This window comes from Rhinoderma darwinii, chromosome 9, assembly GCF_050947455.1.
Source record: "Rhinoderma darwinii isolate aRhiDar2 chromosome 9, aRhiDar2.hap1, whole genome shotgun sequence".
Lineage (NCBI taxonomy): Eukaryota > Metazoa > Chordata > Amphibia > Anura > Rhinodermatidae > Rhinoderma > Rhinoderma darwinii.
Window position 1 is genome coordinate 55,071,180 of NC_134695.1, and position 12,504 is coordinate 55,083,683.

General features: G+C 39.3%; 1 protein-coding gene across 3 annotated transcripts in view; it reads right to left on the reverse strand.

The window, feature by feature from the left end:
- Positions 1-12,504, reverse strand: part of BDNF (brain derived neurotrophic factor) — an 85,820-nt gene that overhangs the window by 38,491 nt on the left and 34,825 nt on the right. Inside the window, exon 1 of one of the 3 annotated variants that reach the window (XM_075837722.1) lies at positions 10,018-10,315. The exons of the other annotated variants lie outside the window; for them this stretch is intronic. The gene's annotated coding sequence lies outside the window, so the exon portion shown is untranslated. Of the gene's footprint in view, positions 1-10,017; positions 10,316-12,504 lie in introns of those variants that run through there. 3 annotated transcript variants of the gene reach the window in all.

Genomic DNA, 12,504 nt, shown 5'->3' on the forward strand with positions numbered 1-12,504 from the left:
GTCACTGACAGCCGGAGACCCGACATTCAGCTGCCTGATCGCGCGGGCAGCAAGTTAAAACCCGAGCCGTAGAAAGTCTATGGCTCGGGTTTTAAGGACCCGACCCTGACCGCTGGCCGTAAAAATACAGCCAGCGGTCGGGAACCAGTTAATGGCAGAGCGGGGAGATACCTCCCTGCTCTGCCATAGTGTTCAGTGGCGTCCCGCTGTAGCAGCCATAGCGGCTGCTAGCGGAGCCTCCGGCCATGGTGGGGGCCCGTGCCGGCGGGCGACATGGGCCCCCTCATGCCGCAGGCCCCGTAGCAGCCGCTACTGCTGCTACGGCGGTAGTTACGCCACTGGCCTTATACAAAAAGTAGTAAGACATAATATTCAAACTATAATATTATCTTATGGGTGTTATGAATGGTCTTAAAGGGCTTTTCCTCTTGTTATTGAGACATGTAAGACCAAAATTTTTGTTCCCTCATATATAATCTTCATACAATTCTACAATGAACTCAGCAATACATTGATCTCAATAATAAAATAGTATGTTATAAACGCAAAAACTCCCCCTAGTGGTGGCTGCAGGAAGACAGAATTTTATCATTTAACTTTATGTCAATACAGATAGGATTTGGAGCGCTGTAACAGAAAAATGATAGAAAAATCTATTACAATAAAAAGCAAAGAATGATGGACCTAAAATTGACAAAGTGTTAAAAACATTCCCTTTAACCTGCAAATAAACCTAAATGTCACTTTAGTTGTTCAACTTTGGCCACTCTTACTATTTCTCTCATTAAGTCATACATTGATATTGCCTATTTGCTCTGTTTTTATGCCTACGGATTAATTATTGCCCATTTAGGAAATATGGACATCACAGGGGAAGGATCCCCCATTCGGAGAGTAGAGCCGCTAAAAGGTATCTTAAAGGGTAACTAAACTTTAGAAAAACTTCTGACAAGTCATAGTGACATGTCTGAAGTTTTGATCGGTGGGGGTCTGAGCACTGAGACCCCCACCGATCAATAAAACGAATCGTATGGATGAGCACTGAGCTCTAGAAAGTCTACGAGCCCATACACCAACTGCTCGGCTTTCCGAGAAAAGCCGATCAGAAACAAAGCGGCTCAGCGCTCATCCGAGTGCTTCTGCCGCTTCGTTTTAGCAATCGGTGAGGGTCTCAGTGTTCTGACCCCCACCGATCAAAACTTCTGACATGTCCCTAGGACATGTCAGAAGTTTTTTGAAAGTTTAGTTACCCTTTACTACATTTGACCGTCCGGAGAGAAATGTCTAGCTGACTGTGGCTACCACCATCAAACAGCTATATTGGTCCCGGGAACCGATTTTGCGGCAATCAGCTGATCGCCGTGGTTCTTCCTTCACAGTGGTGCTCCTGGCTTACTTCAATAGGACCGTGCTGTAGAACCCTGCACAGAGGGAGGCCAGGGCGCCCCTATGCTGGGGAAAATCAAGGGGATGGAGCATAAAAATAGAGCTACTGCTCCTTAATTCTCAGGATCGGTTGAGGTTTCAGAAGTCGAACCGCCACCCATCATTCAGGGATGGCATATACTAGCGGTAGGCTATCACTTTATAAGAAGATTGTGCCAGCGGATGTTAGCAGTCACTGCAATCCTGGTGGATGCATGTTGCCATGATTTATAAACTACTGCTTCCCCCCAAATTGGCACAGTCTGACGCCTGTAATAGATGTCAGTAGAGTGTAAATGAATGGAGCAGATGGGACGTCACTTACCAATGTCTGCCCACCTGCTCTATTCTGAACTCGAAAGACAGAAGGGGAACCGCAAAGGAACGGTGGAGGAACCCATAATGATTCTCTAGTTAGAAGACTTGACGGTCTCTTTAAACAGAATTATGCAGCATGGGAAACATAAGTCCCGGGATATCAAAACTTTTTAAAGAACGATGATTCTCAATATTTCCAAAATAGCAATATCTACGTTATGCTCAGTGGCGTTGCACTGGTTAAGGGAAACACTGATTACAGCTTTGTGAGGTCTGCCTGTTGCATCAGAACCAATTATGCCTTTGCATTAAAGCCAACTTGTATTGTATTTCTTTATACATTTCACACATTTTTTTGACACACTTCCATAAATGAAACAAGCTATACTTGGCTTTCACACATTCTAACATTCTAAAGAAATTCTTATTTTGAACAGCCAAAATTACTCATCCCTCCGCCATCCTCCCCTCGATGCTTCGTTGACTTGTGTCTAAGTTCTCATTGCCAATGCAAATAATTGCATGTACACGCACAAGGAAGGAGGACGACTGCCATTGGGTCTATCTCACAACCTTTCCAAGTGAACATCAGGAATCGTCCGCATACATTAAACCTCAGTTGCTAGAAAACTAAATAAGTCATAACTATTGATCCCGTTGTGGCTAGAATCTAAAAACGGCAAACTAATAGTAATGTGGAATTTTATTTATAAAGCACTGAGGACAAAAACATCCAACTGCAATTGATCCAGTTGTAAATGGGTTTATGGAAAATAGAAATCTTGGCTAGTAGCCATTATCGTGAAGAAAAACAAAACACCATGTACTTTGTCCGGGTGTTATGAATGGTGTTAAAGGGCTTTTACTCTTGTTATAAGTCATTGAGACATGTAAGACCAAAAGTGAGGGTAGGGTTGTGCACTGATACTCCCGAAATAATGGCAAGAGCAAAATGGTTCAGGTAATGCCCCAGAACTCTTTTGTGCTGGCCATAGGTTTTTGAAATGATAGTGTGACACAGTGACATTGACATTTATGTAGTTTCCAAATTATTGGAAATCTAGAAGATTCTGAGCACTAGAAAGTGTTGCAGAGGTTCTAATGCATTACGGAAAGCTACAGCCTCCTTATGCCAACCATTGGCGTTCATAGATCTATGCACTAATATTATCTTTGGATTTAAATGACATCTATGAAAATGTTTAAAAGTGGAAAATTCCTTTAAGTAAACACCTGTAATTATCAAAATGTTTTTAAACTATGGTAAAATTTGCTTATTTCCCATCTGAAACATGTTATCTCATGAAGACAACTTTTTAAACAGAAACTGGCTGGCGATTAGCTGACCTCCGCAGGTTTGGCTTCAATAATCCCGGGCGATCAGCTGTTATTGCTGGGGAAAGATAGCACATTCCCCCTGTAGTGGCCACTGCTGGGGAAACATAGAGTTACGTGGCAGTCATTCAAATGGATAGCCGTTTGATACATGGTCATTGAGATCTATCAGCACCTGCCAGGATCCGTTATACAACAGATCCGTCATGGTGGACATGGTTATTTTAAAAAATGCATCCAATTCATAATATCCTAAAACGGAAAGTAAAATAAATAAATTTAAAAAAGAAAGTAATAATTCTAAAAATGTTGGGGTTGTGGTGTTATGGCTTTAATTTTTGAAAAATTAACAAACGCTTTCCGTCACTATGTCTTGTAGTAATATATGTTTGGGTTGGTATGAAGGATGGCGAAGGAATGACAATATCTTGAGCCTCCTGGTTTATGAATGAGAACGCAGCATCATGAGATTTCATTGCCTGACATCTGGATCCCACACACTTGAAGTAGAGGACATCATCTATGTACCTATCATAAGGCTATGTTCACACAGAGTTTTTTGCAGGCGGAATTTCTGCCTCAAAATTCCGTTTGGAAGTTTGAGGAAGATTTTCTTCTCCCTGCACGCCGAGTTTCGCAGCGTTTTTTACTGCGTTTTTCACCCGTGGCCTTTGAGCGCCGCGGGCATAAAATGGCGTGAAATACGCTTTCTCTGCCTCCCACTGATGTCAATGGGAGGTCAGAGGCATAAACGCCAGAAGATAGGGCATGTCCCTTCTTTCTCCTGCGAGACGGTTTTACCGCTCGCGGGAAAAAGATGCCTCCGCCTCCCATTGAAATCAATGGGAGGCATTTTCAAGCCGTTTTTGACAAGTTTTGCGGCGCGGTTTCCGCGTCAAAAAACTTGTCGAAAAACTCTGTGTGAACATGGCTTTGATTAATATTCCATATATATTAATGTTTGTTAATGTCTCAGAAGTAATCAATTGGGTTTTAGGAAAAAATAGAAAATTTAATGATTAATGTTTTAGGTGTCATTGGGATAGTTGCCCTATTAGGTATCAGTACAATCTTACATTACTAAAAAATTGTTGTTTAATACTGTCTCAGAAAAGTAGAAATTTGGCTTTCTAAAACAATCTACATCTTGGCTACTATTGGATGCTCTATAGAAAATTTGGGCCATGGACATGGTGAATGGAAAATGATAGTAATAATTAGTGCAATCATTGCTCTGGAGGTAAACAGTCAGGTTAGTACATGATATGTAGGCCAAATAACTATGGGTTAGAAAGACAAGAAGGGCCGAGATCAACAGTGGCAGGACACATTGGTCAAGAGGGAAGCCTTGATCAATAATATGAATTGAGAATTTGAAGCCACTTTATGTAACAAATCGCTAAAATAATAAATTCAGAATTCAAGTTATTGTAACTTGCATGGTTTACATTCCTTTAAAGGTTACATTGTAACAAGTGGCTTGCGTTTCTCTACACAGACTGTTGAATTGACTGCATGAAAGAAACAAGTGGTTTATAGGACAGTTCTTTATATTGTACAGCTATCGGGCATTTTACAGGTCTGAAATCTGTTACCGTGATGATCTGTTACAAAGAGCTCACAATCTAGCCAAGATAATGCAAAATAAAACGACTTCCACATTAACAAGACACCAGCAGAGCTCCTGCGTCATATAAACCTTCAATGCATCACACTCGGTAGAACGCAAGTACAAGCTGCATCTCTGTCTCCCAGCATCAATTACCATGCCAGGCTATCAGAAGAATCTAGAGGGAACCCACTCTTGTAATGGCAGAACTATAATCTATCTATCTATCTATCTATCTATCTATCTATCTATCTATCTATCTATCTATCTATCTATCTATCTATCTATCTATCTATCTATCTATCTATCTATCTATCTATCTATCTATCTATCTATCTCTCATAGTCTATCTATCTATCTATCTCTCATAGTCTATCTATCTATCTATCTCATAGTCTATCTATCTATCTATCTATCTCATAGTCTATCTATCTATCTATCTATCTCTCATAGTCTATCTATCTATCTATCTCTCATAGTCTATCTATCTATCTATCTCTCATAGTCTATCTATCTATCTATCTATCTCATAGTCTATCTATCTATCTATCTCATAGTCTATCTATCTATCTATCTATCTATCTATCTATCTATCTATCTATCTATCTATCTATCTATCTATCTATCTATCTATCTATCTATCTATCTATCTATCTATCTATCTATCTATCTATCTATCTATCTATCTCTCATAGTCTATCTATCTATCTATCTATCTATCTCTCATAGTCTATCTATCTATCTATCTCTCATAGTCTATCTATCTATCTCTCATAGTCTATCTATCTCGATGAAGCAGAGCTGAACTTTTCAATTATTTGATTGGGACTGAATCATTAAACATTTTGAGAGAACACAACTGCAGATTTTTCTGCAGTCCTGTGTAAATCTATACATAACACATTGTGATATATCAATGAGTTGTGTCAATTAATAAATCTCTACTACATTTAAATATATACCAAGGAATAAATTAAGAATGAACGAGGCAGTACATTGACAGTACATCATGTTTACTATGGGCAACATGGGAGCTCAGTGGTTAGCGCTGTTGCCTTGCAGCACTGGCGTCCTGGGTTTGAATCCAACCAAAGGCAAATCTGCATGGAGTGTGTGGGTTTCCTCTGGGTACTCCTGTATCCTCCCACACTCCAAAAATCATTCTGATGGGTTCAATGTGAGTGATGACAATCTAAAACTTGCAAATACAAATACTTTATAGAGATTAACCATGCTGTGCCTACTTATGCCAAGGACGTAATAATAATAATAATAATAATAATAATAATGACTAAAGCCCTTGTCTGCGTTTTATAGATATCAAATGTCAGCTATACCATCCAAAAACCAAGGGTCTGGAGCCAGGCAGATCTACAGTGGGTGATAACTCAAGTACCTCAACCAGCCTGCAGGGGTGGAACATTTTTGCACTTAAAACATGGATCCCTGCCCTTTCCCATCTCCTATTTTGGGAAGGGGTTGAAGGGTCATTTCACTTTCATAAAAACTAAATCTTAAAACCCCTCCCCCGCTGACCTCTTTCTGTTATCAATATTCAATAATAACAGTAAAATCTTCATAGCTGAAGAATGAAAAACGTAAATTTCCATGACGACAATATAGGCGGGGAAATCAATTCACAGCAAATGACACTAAAACATTGGAACATCTTAATGTTGTTGAACGTCACTATAATTTAAATGAATTTCAAGTGATGTAATAACATCCAGATAGGGAACCCTGAATTAAGTAACATGTGAGGACCAGTAGAGGGCGCCCTCATACTTCTAATATGCCTCTGTCTGGGAGAAAATACAAGGAAAACTGAAGCGTATGGCTTTGTTCCAGATGCCACTGCAAGCTCTACTCACATTCTTTTAATTTTCAGGTATTAAGATTTTTTTTCCGCTATGATTTGATCATCGTTAGTAAATTCACTTTCGCTAAAAGGTTTAGAAAGAGTTTAGTGGTGTTCACTAAACTACATCCAACACATGTGCAAGAGTCTGGAATTGGGGAGAGACACCGACATAAGCAGCCAATACTGGGATTCAGAACAGAGAGAAGGGAATTACATCGCAATTGGGAGCAGGCAATCCCGTGTAACCCTTTATGAACCAAGGATCCAACAACAGGAAACACAAGTAGGAGCTATAGATGAGCAAATTGTCTGATCCATCGCTTCTCCACCAGCCCAATTCTCTGTCAATCATGAATCTGGCCAATCGATTATATCATCTGTACTGGCAAGACAAGTTGTCATCACGAGCGTCACATATTTATTTATAGATCCATCATTATATATCAAATATGACGCGTGCCCCAATACAAACCTTTACCCTAATGATAGACAATTTGACCCTTTCACAACCAAAAATAAAAAAAACATAATCAGCATACAGACTATAGTCCAGAATGAAATAATAACACCTCCTAAACAATAAATACAATTCATAGATTATATGGAAACTTTCCAAACTAACCAAAGACCTTGAAGCATAAGCTAAAGACTCCGTACAATACTCAGTATCTTACAAGTGTAGTGGAGCGGAGATTGTCATGTGGTACACAATACGTTATCTATGGTTTTATATAGGACTGCAGGAAATCGACTGCATTATCTTTTTTCAGTGTTATCAGGATGCAGCCCTATAGAGTTAAATGACAGATTCAGCTCTGCTACATCTGTGCCAGTAAAGACATTCCTAGCTACAGAAAACAAGAAAATGTCATGCTGAAGTGATTTTCTAAACAATCAATTGCTTCTAGTATCAAATACAAGTTATGTCCCCCTTCCAAGAAAAAAGAAATTCTTATATACTAATGTTACACAAGGACAGTCTAGACTCTACACTTACTCTCCAGTACCCCATTAATCCCCAGTAGTCACTTTCTCCTATACTTCCCCCAGTAGTTTCTTACTCCCCAGTAGCCACTTTCTTTGCACACTGCAGTAGCCTTCCCCAGTAATCTCTTACTCTTTTATAGCCCCTTCATCTTATTCCTATGTTGCCCCTTCCCCTTACCTCCGGCTCTTTCATCTATTCTTTTCTGAGTTGTCTTTTTCTTTCCAGTATTGTCTTCCTCCACGTTATCCCCCTTTCTCTTAGTCCCCTGTAGTCTCTTACTCCATAGTAGCCTCTTCCTCCTACTTCCCAGTAGCCCCTTCTTCTTACTCTCCGGTTGCCCCTTAATACACTTGCTTCTCAGAAGAATCCTACACACAATCAGTAGACCTTTTCTCTCACTCTCCAGTAGCCCCTTACTCTTACTCCCAGATAGCCCCTATTACTGTTACTCCTCAATAGCCCCATTTCTTTCACTCCCTAGTAGCTCCTTCCACTCACTACCCGTTAGCCCTTTCTTTTCACTCCCCGGTAGCTCCTTCCTCTCACTCCCCAGTAGTCGCTTTCTCTCACTCCCCAGTAGCCCCTTCCTCTCACTGCCCGTTAGCCCCTTCCTCTTACTTCTATGAAGCCCTTTATTTATTTTACTCTTCAGTAGCCTTATTCCTCTCACTTCCCGATAGCCTCTTCCTCTCACTCTCCAGTAGCCCCTTCCTCTCACTCCCCAGTAGCCCCATCCTCTTACTCCTAGGAAGCCCCTTATTTCTCTTACACCTCAATAGCTCTATTCCTCTCACTCCCCAGTAGTCCTTGCCTCTCACTCCCCGGTAGCCCTTTCCCCTCACTCCACGATAGCCCTTTCCCCTCACTCCCCGGTAGCCCTTTCCCCTCACTCCTCGGTAGCCCTTTCCCCTCACTCTCTCTGGTAGCCCTTTCCTCTCACTCCCCGGTAGCCCTTTCCCCTCACTCTCCAGTAGCCCTTTCCTCTCACTCCCCAGTAGCCCTTTCTCCTCACTCTCCGGTAGCCCTTTCCTCTCACTCCCCGATTGCCCTTTCCCCTCACTCTCCGGTAGCCCTTTCCTCTCACTCCCCGGTAGCCTCCTACCTTCTGTATGTGTCAGCTTTTTAATGACGCTTTATTTTAGGTGCAGAAAAGTGTTTCGATGAAAGTTTGGACTGCTCACAGGTACTCCCATGCTGGTGATTAGAAAGCAGATTCATTGCAGTGCCTGAGTGACAGGTAGCAGCTCCAATGTCTCATGAAATGATTATGAGGAAGATCAGAATCCTGTTCAGTGCTCCTGCCTATAGCCCCTGCTTGTTGAGTTTAGCTAGCCGTTTAGACCAGAATGTCTTGGCTTTTGTCAGTGAGAAATTATTTAGAATCCTCTTTGTACTTCTATTGGTCAAACTCCTATCCACTCCACCGAACTGCTGGGCACTTAAAGCAACAGAGCATCCCTCTTCCCCAGCAACACAAAACATTATAAAAGAATAATGTCAACCTGATCGGAGTTAAACATACACCTTCCATACACCCAACTTTCCCCTAATATCTCCTGCCAAGTCTCCGGTGTTGTAGCCAGGGACCAGACACTGGCATCTTGCTGTTATTTGACATGCAAATGTGATCACCTGGGGAGTTCTTGTATTTTTAGTCTGAGAGCAGAGAGTTGGGAGTTGCAGAGAGATATAAATATTCCCTATTTATTTCTTTTTAAAGCCGCCTTTATGTAGCTGGCGCCATGACAAATATCTTGTGGAGCATGATTTATAATTGCTCTCCGATGCAAACAACATGTGTAACAACTACAGATGCAGCAGAGCCGACTTTGCCAGATACAGCAGAGCTGAGTTTATCATCTGGCACAAGTCATTGTACTATTACACTATGTAATCCATAGGACTGCAGGTGACCATACTCCATTAATGCAGCTTTAAAGAGTTAAATTACATATTGAGCTCTGCTAAATTTAAATTTCTTGTCTTTTACTTACTATTTATACATTATGTTAGTGCAAAATATGAAGTAAGTAAGGAAAAAATAATAATATTTGTATTTTTAATAATTTATTTGTTTAGAATAAAATTGAATAAATATTTAAAATATTTGTGATCACTCCAGAAGACAATAAATAATGTTGACATGTTATTTTACATTATAATCATCAGTATTATTTATTTATCTATGTATGACAAGATGAAAAATTACCGGTAATACATTTACAAATGCCCATATGTTAGCATAGGAGCTAAAAAGAATAATTATTATATAACGGATTAATTACAGATCTAGTAGAACTGAGTTTGTCATATGGCACAACACATTGTAATATCACAATGTGCTTTTCCATAAGACTACCGGTAAAATGACTGCGTTATCTTAACTGAGTGAGTGATCATAGTGCATAAAAGAGACAGTTCAATGACAAATTCAGCTCTACTACATCTGTAACTAAAAGCTAGAAAATGAGAAGGACCCACCTTTTTCAGTTAGTTTCCAATGAACACATCAACACACTTGTATTTTTGGAAATCTCAGTTGAAACTCTGGATAGTTTGGTTTGTTTTCTTGCAACTTCCTATGAGAAAGGCTAAAAGCAATGTGCAGCCTTGATGTTCTTGTGCTGTAGCAAAGATATTTAAATTATTGATAGTGGAAACTGCATGGTAAAGGCAGTGGAATCTCCTCATTAAATGGCTCCATTTGATCTTGTTGGAGAGAGAGACAGCTCATACTACAGGCACTCACTAGGGTTAGACACAAGCTGATCAGCCTCCTAGAGCTGTGAATGGGATGTGGGAGGGGAATCCACACAAGTCTGTGCTACTCTCTTTGACGTGGGTTGTCACATGACACTTCCCCGGCCTCTTAAAAGGCACACCGCTGAATGAATTACAAGCATCACAAACCCCCTGCAGAAGGGATGGGTCTCTCTCTTTCTCTGTCTTCTTCCCTTTTAATTAACCCTTTTCTTCGATAAAAACTTTATTATTTATCTGTTTATCCTTAAAGTACCTTTTTTTTTTACGCAAATCGAAAGAACAAATTCTGTATCGAATTATAACCCAATTTTTAAAAAACATCAACCACAGTAATCTATCTATCTATCTATCTATCTATCTATCTATCTATCTATCTATCTATCTATCTATCTATCTATCTATCTATCTATCTATCTATCTATCTATCTATCTATCATATAGCTATCTATCATCCTATCTATCGATCGATCGATCGATCGATCTATCTATCTATCTATCTATCTATCTATCTATCTATCTATCTATCTATCTATCTATCTATCTATCTATCTATCTATTTATCATATATCTATCTATCATCCTATCTATCGATCGATCTATCGATCTATCGATCTATCTATCTATCTATCTATCTATCTATCTATCTATCTATCTATCTATCTATCTATCTATCTATTTATCATATATCTATCTATCATCCTATCGATCTATCGATCTATCTATCTATCTATCTCCCTATCTATCTATCTCCCTATCTATCTATCTATCTATCTATCTATCTATCTATCTATCTATCTATCTATCTATCTATCTATCTATCTATCTATCTATCTATCTATCTATCTATCTATCTATCTATCTATCTCATATATATCTATCTATCTATCTATCTATCTATCTATCTATCGATCGATCGATCGATCGATCGATCGATCGATCTATCTATCTATCTATCTATCTATCTATCTATCTATCTATCTATCTATCTATCTATCTATCTATCTATCTATCTATCTATCTATCTATCTATCTAATCTCTTTTCCACCTCTCTATAGTGACAAAGGACAGAGTTGTCAGTTCTGTGTCTGGTCTCTTGACATTGCCATCAGTAAGGGTTCTCTGCCACTTTGTGCAGACAGCAATATAAATTCTACTTAAGAGCCTTCATCATGAAATACCACCTCATCTGTCACTTGGTTATTAGATATTGTAACCCAACAGCCTGAGGTTAGTCATGTTTCCTTCTGCTGAGACCAGATAGTCTCTGGGCTATCTTACTGTACTATCTCAAATATTAGGCAATGCATATTTACTGTGTTAATGAGAGCACAGGTGCCTGAGACAGCACAATATGCTATTAGACTGCTGCAAGACAAGGGAGTGATTGAACAGCATTGGGATTACACAGTTATTGACATATGCCTGTCTTATCTATCTATCTATCTATCTATCTATCTATCTATCTATCTATCTATCTATCTATCTATCTATCTATCTATCTATCTATCTATCTATCTATCTATCTATCTATCTATCTATCTATCTACCTATCTCATATCTATCTATCTATCTATCTATCTATCTATCTATCTATCTATCTATCTATCTATCTATCTATCTATCTATCTATCTATCTATCTATCTATCTATCTATCTATCTATCTATCTACCTATCTCCATATACATGGATATGTAATCTACCTTTTTTCTTTGTCTTCCACAGATCATTTGGAGACATTTTTTCCCCAGACGTGAGACATAGATAATGTCTGTGCAAGTGTCCATTACTGACATTAAATGGGACTGTTTATCACTATCTCCTGCAGGGATCTCGTATTAATACTGTAAAACAGGAACAAACATATTGATAGTTGAGAGTCTCTGATAAATATCATTTCTTTCCCCAGCATTGGTGAAAGGAGTCCCTAGGGGGCAGAACCACATATGCAGCGTAATGGGCAGAGGTTATCGTCTTTGTGTCTCAAACAATTTCCTACAATTGTGTTGTTTTTTTTCTTCTAGACACTGCACCATCCAAGGGGAAGACTGTGCAGAGCTCTTTGCAGAACAGTTTATGCTGGCAAGGAGAATCTTTTTAAAGTGTTTATTTAACTAATGATGTTTACAATTGTCTCATCCATTTGCCAGGATTTACGATCCATTATGGGCACAGGCTTCACTTTAAATATTTTTTCGAAATAGGA